Genomic DNA, 11,099 nt, shown 5'->3' on the forward strand with positions numbered 1-11,099 from the left:
TTATATTGGGAGACCCTTATATTTTTCGCTATGACTATAATCTTAAACTTCTATATGGGTTTTGTAAAACATCCTCCTCTAATAAAGCGAAACTCGGTCACGTGTCTGCATAACTACTGTCAACTAGGGCCCTAGTTATACTCCATCCATTGACAGCATAACCTTTGTAAATTTAAAGTCTTAGTTACACTTCAACTCGTGACTGTATAATCACTGTCAACTAGAACCTTGAGTGGCAATGCAATCCGACTTTTTAGGTGATTATTCTATCCTTACATGATAGATGAAATTTATAAGTCCATCAAGCTTCGTGACATCACTCTAAATTCAAACATAACTTATAACTATTACAATGTTTGTCTCAAACAAAGATCAAATTAAATCTATAAACTTTAATTTTCATTCGGGAAAAAAAAAACAATTTCTAAACAAGTGAAAGTGTGTCTTAAATTATATATTTTTATTTTCTCTCTCACAAAACAACCCATTCTCATAAATTAAAAAAATCTAAAATCCATAAAAATTCGCATATATATATAAATTAGTCGGAACAAATAATTGACACAATTATAATTTGGTGGTTTTAAATAGTGTATAATTAGATACGGTTGTAAATTGATTACAAAAATAAAAAATTTGAAATTAAAATTTCTATTAAAATCTGTATGAATTCATTTTAAGATATGTTTTGATTTTTTTATATGGTGGCCTAAAATTTTAAATTTTTGACAACAATTTATAGTTTTTAACCAATTAAACAAACAAACCAAAAAGAGTTCAAGAAAGACATGAAAGATGTGGGAAAAGAAATGGGTTGAGATTTTAATTTCACTTTAGTCTTTACACAAAGATAAAAATGAAATAGGAAAAGTCAAAATTTGCAAAAACGTGAAATTGAAAATAAAACAAAAAACTTGTGTGGAGATAGATTTTGCTATTATTTAATATTTTAATTCACCATTCAAACTTTAATTTAGTTGTTTATTAAAAATACTTTATTTTATGTGATAAATATTTTTTTATAATTACAAAGGTTATACTCCTATCTAAGTTGAGGGTGATGTTTAGGAATGTAATTAATAGATGCGGACCCGATCTTTTAAAATATATATTTTTTAATTTTAAATTAATAAAAGCTCTCTAAAAATAATAAAATTTTAATTTAATTATTTAAAAATTATAAATATATAGGCTATTAAAATAATTTTTTAATTTCATCCATTTAAAAAATTTCTAATTTTGCCTTGCTATTTAAATAAAGTCGACAAATTTAATCCAAATACTTAGAGAAGAAGCTCATTATTCAATTACTTGTTGGTAACGTAATTGATATTATTATAAAATATTTTTATTTTTTATATTTTATATATAATTTAGAAAAATATAAATACATGGCTGGGATTGGTTTTTATACATTGAATAATTCAAAGATAAGTGAGCCACAAATAGACAATTATCAAAAGTAATCTAAACTATGCGGTAGTGCCCTAAGAAAGTTACTCGTTGATAAAAAGAGCATTTTGTCTTTCTCATTGCACCATTTCAAATTCTATAGTAGGCTCTTTTAATGTGCTGATGTCATCCATAACAGGCTTATAGTGCCTCTTCTTCTCCAGAACTCTTCTATATAAATTAGTCCATTCTCCAAATTAATGACACAGCAATTCCTAGTTGTATCGCCATTACTTGAGTGAATCGAATAATTATCAGCATATAAGTTGTGCTATTTTCATGATTAGAGTTGTCGTAATGTTTTAATAAGGATAATCGAAGATGTCTAAGATGTTATATGCATTGGGATTTATACTTAATGGAGATATATTTTTTTTCACTTGTGATCTGGTTGTCTTTCAATTTATGTTAACTATCATTATGTTCTTTATTAATTCTGATATTGATTTTAAGATTATTATAGATTTAGAGTGACTTCTTTAAATAGAATTTTATTCCTATGGATCTAAATACTTAATTCACATGAAACCGGCCAAGTGTAAGGCTTGAGTTCTCTTCCATTCATTGCTTGCTCCATGATTAGCATAATCCAATCGCCCAATTGAATTAACCCTAATGTTACACATTCGAATTCTAAGGCGTGAACCAACTTGCCTATACAAAGTTACATTTGCAAAAGAGATGGTACGAGGTCTCTATTTTAGATTGATGTAATGCACAATCTGTGTCCATAGTTTTAATTATTTTGTGAAATTCAATTGTGCAAGGCAGAGCTTTATTGAAAATCTTACACATAAAGATGATTATTTTAAAAGGCATTTTAGTTAATCACAACATCCGCCAAGCATTTTTAGGGATGTTGATATCAATTTCTTTTACCAAAACTTGTGTGGAGATAGATTTTGTAATGTTTTCTTTTATTATTTTGCATTTTCTTAAAGTTTTGTAAGTTAATGTTTTAAATTATTTATTTATGTGCATGTTTTATCTTTTATTTTTTAAAAAAAATTGGTATATTAGTATGATTACCTACGAGAAAATATTAGTCTCCTCGTAACCTCCGTTGAAAAAAACAATATCATTTGATTATGTATTATTCTCAAATTTAAAATTGATATCTAAAAGTAACTATTGTCATAACAAACAATTTATTATAAATGAAACAAATTTATTTTTAAAACAAAAATTCCAATAACATCTCGGTAAAAACTTGTGATTAAGACTCTAGAAAAATTTCGTTTCATTCATGAAAAGAATATTCTTCCACAATAAATATTTATTGAGTGACCCGATGATAACTCTAAATTATCATCGTACTAGGATATTATCTTATTTTCAAGAAAAAAAATTCTTAAGCACGCGGTCTATTTTTAACCATTCAAACATAGTACCATTGAGCACAAATTTGTTCTAATCAAAGACAATAATTTCATGGAAAGTAAGGGAAAAAGTGTTGGAAGATTTTAAATTCAATTATCTTGAAATTTATAAGTCTGCGGCATCTCAAGTACTTTAAGAAAATCAGTTAAGAAAATGTAAAATTTTATACACAATTGCAAGGCTGAATGGCTTAGGGCAGCAAAAATAAAAGGGCAAGAAAAGAAAAGGAGAACAAAAGAAAGAAAGAAAGAGAGAGAGAGATCAAAAGGAAAAGAAAAAATCTCCTTCGCATTTTTCTTGAGTTTTTTCTTAAAATCATATAGCTTAATTTCATATTTTAGAGTGCTATGAAAGTATTTTCAATCGTTAAATAATTTAGATGAAGATGAGAATGAAGGGAAAGTTTGAGAAAGTGAAGAGAAAAGTTAATTTCTAGTAAAGAAATAAGTGAGTACTTAATTTAATTTATGTTTGTTTACCTTAAGTTAGATGTTTGAGTATTTGTTAGAATTAAGTGACCCAAATTCTTATTTAAATAAAATACGATAGAAAATAAAATAAAAGTAAAATCCATATAGAATTATACTTCTTTTATTTTATTTTAGAATAAGGTTTTTAAACCTTATTAAACTCCATCTATTTTATATTGATTAGGATAAGGTGTTTCAATCCTACTAGAATATGGCTTTACAAGCCTATAAATAGACATAGTCTATTCCTCTTATATTGATTCAAATTTTCGACATAGTGAATTTTCTTCTCCTCTGCCCGTGGTTTTTTCCCCGAAAGGGTTTCCACGTAAAATTTGTGTGTTATTTTATTTTTTCTTTATTTTATTTTATTTTTTTCACAAATTGGTATCAGAGCTTCCGGGTTGTTCATCTCAATCACAGTAATGGCATCTTTGAAGTATGAAATTTCGTTGTTGGATCGTAACACCAGATTTGCATTGTGGCAGATTAAGTGCAAGCAGTTCTTGCGCAGATGGATCTGAAGGATGCCCTGCTAGGGATAGATAAGATGCCTTCGATATTAACAGATGAAGAGAAGAAGCGTAAGGATCGAAAGGCGTTAACACAATTACATCTGCATTTGTCCAACGAAATTTTGCAAGATGTAATGAAAGAGAAGACTGCCGCTGTATTATGGAAGAGGCTAGAACAAATATGTATGTCGAAAACTCTAACAAGCAAGTTGCATATGAAGCGTCGTCTTTATGCTCATCGTTTGGAGGAAGGTGCGTCAGACACGAATACTTAATGTGTTTAAAGAAATTCTCTCAAACTTGGAGGCCATGGAGGTTCAAGATGATAAGGAAGATTTAGGGTTGATTCTACTTTGTTCGTTGCTCCCGTCTTATTCAACCTTTAGAGACACGATTTTATATAACCGCGAGTCTCTCACAGTTGATGAGGTTTATGATTCTTTAACCTCGTATGATAAGATGAAACATCTTGTGGTTAAACCCGACTCTCAGGGAGAGGGTCTCATTGTTCGTGGGAGACAAGATCGGAATGCTGATAATGATCGTGGTAGGACATAGGAACGGAATCCTCGTGGTAAATCTAAGGGTAGATCGAAGTCTTCAAATAGAAGTAAAACTTGTAACTTCTACAAGAAGAAAGGGCACATTAAATCTGAGTGTTCTAAGCTACAAAATAAGATTAAAAGAGAGGCTGCGAATCAAAAGGGAAAACAACCAGAAAATTCCGGTGAAGCTGATGTTGTAGAAGACTACAGCGATGGTGAACTTCTAGTCGCTTCTATCAATGATTCTAAAGTAAATGAGGAGTGGATACTTGATTCAGGTTGCACCTTCCACATGAGTCCCAATCAGGATTGGTTTACAACTTACGAAACAGTGTCTGAAGGTGTTGTTTTGATGGGAAATAATGCTTCGTGTAAAATCGTAGGTATTGGAACAATTAAAGTTAAGATGTTTGATGGAGTTGTCAGAACACTTAGCGACATACGGCATGTTCCAGAATCGAAAAGAAATTTAATTTCGTTAAGTACTCTTGATTCAAAAGGGTACAGATACACAGCTGAAAGTGGGGTTTTAAAGATTTTCAAAGGGTCCCTTGTTGTGATGAAAGGGCAGAGAAAAATTGCCAAGTTATATGTTTTGCAGGGTTTTACTGTTATTGGTGATGCAGCTGTCGCTTCCTCTTCCTTGTCAGATGATGATATTACTAAACTTTGGCATATGCGCCTAGGGCATATGAGTGAGAATGGCATGGCTGAATTGAGCAAAAGAGGACTTCTTGATAGGCAAGGAATTTGCAAACTGAATTTCTGTGAGCACTGTGTTTTTGGGAAGCAAAAGAGAGTTCGATTCACTAGAGGAATCCATAACACGAAGGAAACGTTGGAGTATATTCATTCTGATCTGTGGGGGCCATCCAGAGTGCCTTCGAGAGGTGGAGCTAATTATATGCTAACCTTTATTGATGATTTTTCCAGAAAAGTTTGGGCATTCTTCACGAAGCGTAAAAGCGATGTGTTTTCGCATTTAAGTCTTGGAAAATTATGATTGAAAAACAGACGGAAAAAGATAAAATACCTCCGCATGCACAATGGCTTAGAGTTCGCTCGATGAGTTTAATAGATTGTGCAAGTCAGAAGGGATCATGAGACACTTGACAGTTCGTCATACTCTACAGCAAAATGGCGTTGCAGAACGAATGAACAGAACGATCATGGAGAAGGTTCAATGTATGTTGTCAAATGCCAACTTACTGAAGTCATTTTGGGCGTAGCGACCTCTCTTGCATGTTTTTGATCAACCGATCTCCATCCGTTGCCATTGAGAAAAAGACTCTACAAGAGGTATGGTCTGGTAATCCTGCTAATTATTTTGATTTAAAGATTTTTGGGTGTCCTGCGTATGCTCATGTTGATAATGGAAAATTGGAACCGAGATCCATTAAATGCGTTTTTCTTGGTTATAAAGTGGTGTAAAAGGCTATAAGTTATGGTGTCTCGAAAATAGAAAAGTTGTGATTAGCAGAGATGTTGTTTTGATGAAACTGTTATGCTACCTAACTTATCTCTTAAAGACTCTTCCAATAAAGAAAACCAAAAGCGGTGGAGCATCGATTAATACGAATCAACTCCTCAAGCCAAGACAAAATTGAGAATAGAGTTGCTTCTTCACCGCAATACTCTATCACCAAAAACAGAACAAGAAGAGAAATTAAACCTCCAAAGAAGTATGCCGAGGTGATCTAGTTGCTTATGCTTTAAATGTGGTGAAGATATAGATGCGAATCAAGAGCCATTTAATTATTCGAGGCGATTAGTCATGAAGACTCGAAAAAGTGGATGTTTGCTATGCAAGAGGAGATGGAATCACTCCACAAAAACAGAACATGGGATCTTGTAAAACTTCCTAAAGGTAAAAAGGCTTTTCGTTGTAAATGGGTGTTTAAAAAGAAAGAAGGACTCCAAGAGTTGAAGAACCCAGATATAAAGCAAGGCTTGTTGCAAAGGGTTACGGTCAAATTCCAGGAATGGACTTCACAGATGTGTTCTCCCCAGTTGTTAAGCATAGTTCGATTCGAGCTTTGCTTGGTATTGTGGCCATGCATGATTTGGAGCTTGAGCAGTTAGATGTAAAAGCGCATTTACGCATGGAGAACTTGAGGAGGATATTTACATGCAACAACCGGAGGGTTTTACAGTCTCCAAAAAGAGGACTATGTTTGCTTGTTTGAAAAAGTCCCTTTACGGTTTGAAACAAATCCACCAAGACAAAGGGTACAAGAGGTTTGATTCCTTTATGACTTCTCATGATTTCAAAAGAAGTAGTTTTGACAGTTGTGTCTACTTTAAGAAAAAGCAGTGATGGTTCTTTTGTGTATCTACTTCTTTATGTTGATGACATGTTGATAGCAACAAAAGATAAAGTAGAGATAAGAAAGGTCAAAGCCCAACTAAGTGAAGAATTTGAGATGAAAGATTTAGGACCAGTAAAGAAGATACTTGGTATGGAGATTCTTAGAGATAGAAAAGCAAGTAAATTGTACCTAAGTCAGAAGGGGTACATTGAGAAAGTTCTTTGCAAGTTCAATATGGAGAGTGCTAAGCCTGTTAGTACTCCTTTAGCAGCTCATTTCAGACTTTCATCAACTTTGTCTCCACAATCAGATGATGAGATTGAGTACATGTCACATGTTCCATACTCTAGTGCAGTAGGATCTCTCATGTATGCTATGGTTTGTTCACGTCCAGATTTATCATATGCAGTCAGTACAGTTAGCAGATACATGGCGAATCCTGGTAAAGAACACTGGAAAGCAATTCAGTGGATTTTAAGATACTTACGAGGTACTACTAATGTTTGCTTACAGTTTGAAAGAACTAGAGATGGAGTCATTGGGTATGTTGATGTTGATTTTGCTAGAGACCTTGATAGAAGAAGATCTCTCACAGGTTATGTCTTTACAATCGAAGGTTGTGCAATCAGTTGGAAAGCCACTTTGCAAATTACAGTCGCTTTGTCTACCACTGAAGCTGAGTACATGGCGATTACTGAGGCTTGTAAAGAAGCTATTTGGTTGAAGTGACTCTTTAGTGAACTTAATGAAGACCTTCAAATCAGCACAGTATTTTGTGACAGTCAGAGTGCCATCTTTCTTACAAAAGATCAAATGTTTCATGAGAGAACAAAACACATTGATATTCGGTATCATTTTGTTCGTGATATTATTGCTCGTGGTGATATTGTTGTGAGCAAAATTAGTACTCATGAAAATCCTGCAGATATGATGACTAAGTCACTTCCTATAACCAAGTTTGAGCATTGCTTAGACTTGGTTGGTGTTCATTGTTGAAGTTAAACCCTTAAAGGGTTTTATGGAAGAGGTGGAGAACTTGTTTATTGAAAGTTCGCGATGAAGAACTTGTTCATTGATAATTTGTGTCAAGGTGGAGATTGTTAGAATTAAGTGACCCAAATTTTTATTTAAATAAAATACGATAGAAAATAAAATAAAAGTAAAATCCATATAGAACTAGACTTCTTTTATTTTATTTTAGAATAATGTTTTTAAACCTTATTAAACTCCATCTATTTTATATTGATTAGGATAAGGTGTTTCAATCCTACTAGAATATGGCTTTACAAGCCTATAAATAGACATAGTTTATTCCTCTTGTATTGATTCAAATTTTCGACATAGTAAATTTTCTTCTCCTCTGCCCGTGGTTTTTTCCCCGAAAGGATTTTCACGTAAAATTTGTGTGTTATTTTATTTTTTCTTTATTTTATTTTATTTTTTTCACAGTATTTAAATTTAGTTATGAAATAAATAAGTAAGATATTATTTTGAAAGCATTCTATGATGAATGGAGTTTAGAAGTTATGTGTAATGAACCGAAAGTTACGGTATCGAAAATTGAGTCTTGAGTATCAATTTACGTGAAATTTATTCATGAATATTTATTAGAAATATTTATGAATTATAGTTGAATGGTTATTTAGTGTTTAATTAAGTGAAGTAGCTTGAATTTAGTTTAAAGGGCTAAATTGCATAAGGAATAAAAGTTTAATTATAGATTAAAGAAGTAAAAGGGACTAATCTAGCAATTAGACCTTAAGTGCCATGTGTGTGAATGTATGATATAACATGTGTAATAGTTGGTATATATGTGTAATAGCTATAAGATATTTTATGTTATAGCTATTACACATGTTAATTTTATATTTATTATAGGTTAATAATAATATAATATAGTATAATAAATAAAGAATAATGAGTAAAGAATAGAAAAGTTACAGAGAGCAAACGTGAGAAAGAAAGAAAGAAAGAAAGATAGAAAGACTAACAGAGAGCAAACGTGAGAAAGAAAGAAAGAAAGAAAGAAAGAAAGAAAGAAATAAAAAAGGGAAATTTGAGGATTAAGGCCCTAAAGTTTGATTGGTAAGTTGTTTTAGCTCATTTTCTTATGATTTTTATGTTTATGGATGCCTAATTCAAAGTTCTACATGTATGAGGTTAAAATGAAGAAAAATAGAGAATTTTTAGATATTGATTTAGTTGAATAAATTGAGGTTTTATGGGTTAAATTGATAGAAATTGAAGTTAGAAGTGATTAGTTAAAGGAATTTCTAAGTTAGGTTTAAATAAGGACTAAGTTGAATAGAGCTCAAAATTTATGTTTTATAATGAATTTTATGAGTTAGAAATTGTTAATGAGTTGATTAAAAGAGAATATGAAGCTTAAGTTAAAGAAAAAAGATTAGTAATGGAAAAGGACGAAATTGGAATTTTATAAAAGTTTGGTAGAAAGTGAAAATGTGTTTTATGAATTAATATATTGATGATTTTAATTGTATGATTGTTAGTAGCAAACGTAGCATCGAATACATCATCAAAGAAGGAAAAGAGAAAGTGAACGAAGATATCGATTAAATTCGATAAATAGTGGTTTGTATTTCTATAAACCGAGCTTAATCGTTATTACTATATTTGATATTTATATTGTATGAAAATGTGAATGAGGTAAGTATTTTTACCATATTGAAATGAATGTGATTTTGAATACCCTATTAACAGTGTCGAGCTAGTCGGATATAGTTGACATGTCATAGGAATTGGAAGTATTGGGATATTCCGACATTGAGTCGATGAGACACTATATGTCGACTACTGTTAAAGTTTCGGATTTGTTCCGATAAAGTACTTTGTGTACTATAATGTTAAAGTTCCGGATTTATTCCGATGAAGCACTATGTGCTTATCCCGGAGTGTGGGTTGGATCCGTGTATCCGTCAGAGTCCGAGTTATGTTAATAAGGGTAAATAAAGTAAAGGTTATTAAAGTACTGATTGATATTGAATAATAGCAATAATGTGTTTGAATTACCATGTTTTAAAGTTGATTAAGCTATTGTTTATAGAAATACCACTGAGAGTATTCTCAGCGTACGGTTTGTTTCCGTGCGCAGGCTAGGTACGAAAGTATAAGGACTCAGCATACAAGCCGATCCCCAAACTCAAATTGGTGAAGTTTCTATCTTTTTGGAAAATGGCATTGTACCTAGGATGTCTTTTGGTCATTTTGAAAGTATCTAAGTTGTTAAGTGATATTTTGGTATGTTTTGTAAATGTTACCAAAACCTTAAGTATGGTATGTTTTGATACGTTAGTGAAGAGTAATAAGAGGAAGTGTTGGTAAATATTGTAGAGAGAAGAAATGAAGATGTTATAAACTTAGTTATCAACATTTTATACTAAAACAGATTTGGACAGTAGCGGTAGTCCAACTTTGAAAATATACCAAAAATAGTAGAAAGTGAATTAGAAAATGAATAAAATTTTTAATTGAAGCTTAATGAATCTATTTTTATATGGAAGAAATAAAATAGGTAAAAGAGTTGTATTTTATGAGATATTTACGTTTTGGTGAAACAGGGTTAGAACAATTTCTGGATTCCCTGTTCTGACTTTAGAAATTCACCATAAATTGTGTATTAAGAATTAGGACTCAAACTTTATTTGTATGGATTCCTTATTGAGTATATTTTTAATTGAAACAAATGGCATAGTCATTGGATTTCTATACAGGAATAAATTTGATTCGTAGTGCACAAGGGTCAGAGTAGCCGAACCCTGAAATAGGGGAGACTTTTTCTAATAAACTGTACTAATTGGCCTGACCAAAAATTCTAGAAAAAAATTAGTAAGTAGATATATGAGTCTAGTTTCAGGAAAAATTTACGAAATTAGATTTCGAGTTTTTTAACTCTAGATATGATTTTTTTAGCGACCGTGACGCAGATGGATAGTTTACTACAAAAACTATTTAAGTGCTAAGATAAGTTTTGTAATGTCTCCTGCTCGACTCCGGCGACGGTATCGGGTAGGGGGACGTTACATTATGAGATTAGATTAAATTATTGTAATAATTATGTTTAAATAGAAGTAAGTCATGAATAATGAAAGTGAAATTTTTTTATAGAATAAGACATACTTTGGCATTTGAATGTGCATAACGAATTTAATGATGGTGAAGGTATATGTTAAGGAACTGAAATGAAGTGAATAAATGATACATGATATGGTTATGGTGTGATGAGGGGATGGGGGTTCAGTTGGGAATAGGGTTAGTGAAACAGGGATTACGATAGGTGAAAGGGATACTAGAGTTCTTTTTACTATATGTTAATGTTTATGTTCTTCATAACATGGTGTACAGGTTGGATACTGGAGTTCTATTATTAATATTTTGTTGAAGGTCGAGAGTTTTGTTTTGGCCTACGAC

The sequence above is a fragment of the Gossypium arboreum genome, chromosome 5 (assembly GCF_025698485.1).
Source record: "Gossypium arboreum isolate Shixiya-1 chromosome 5, ASM2569848v2, whole genome shotgun sequence".
Taxonomy (NCBI): Eukaryota; Viridiplantae; Streptophyta; class Magnoliopsida; order Malvales; family Malvaceae; genus Gossypium; species Gossypium arboreum.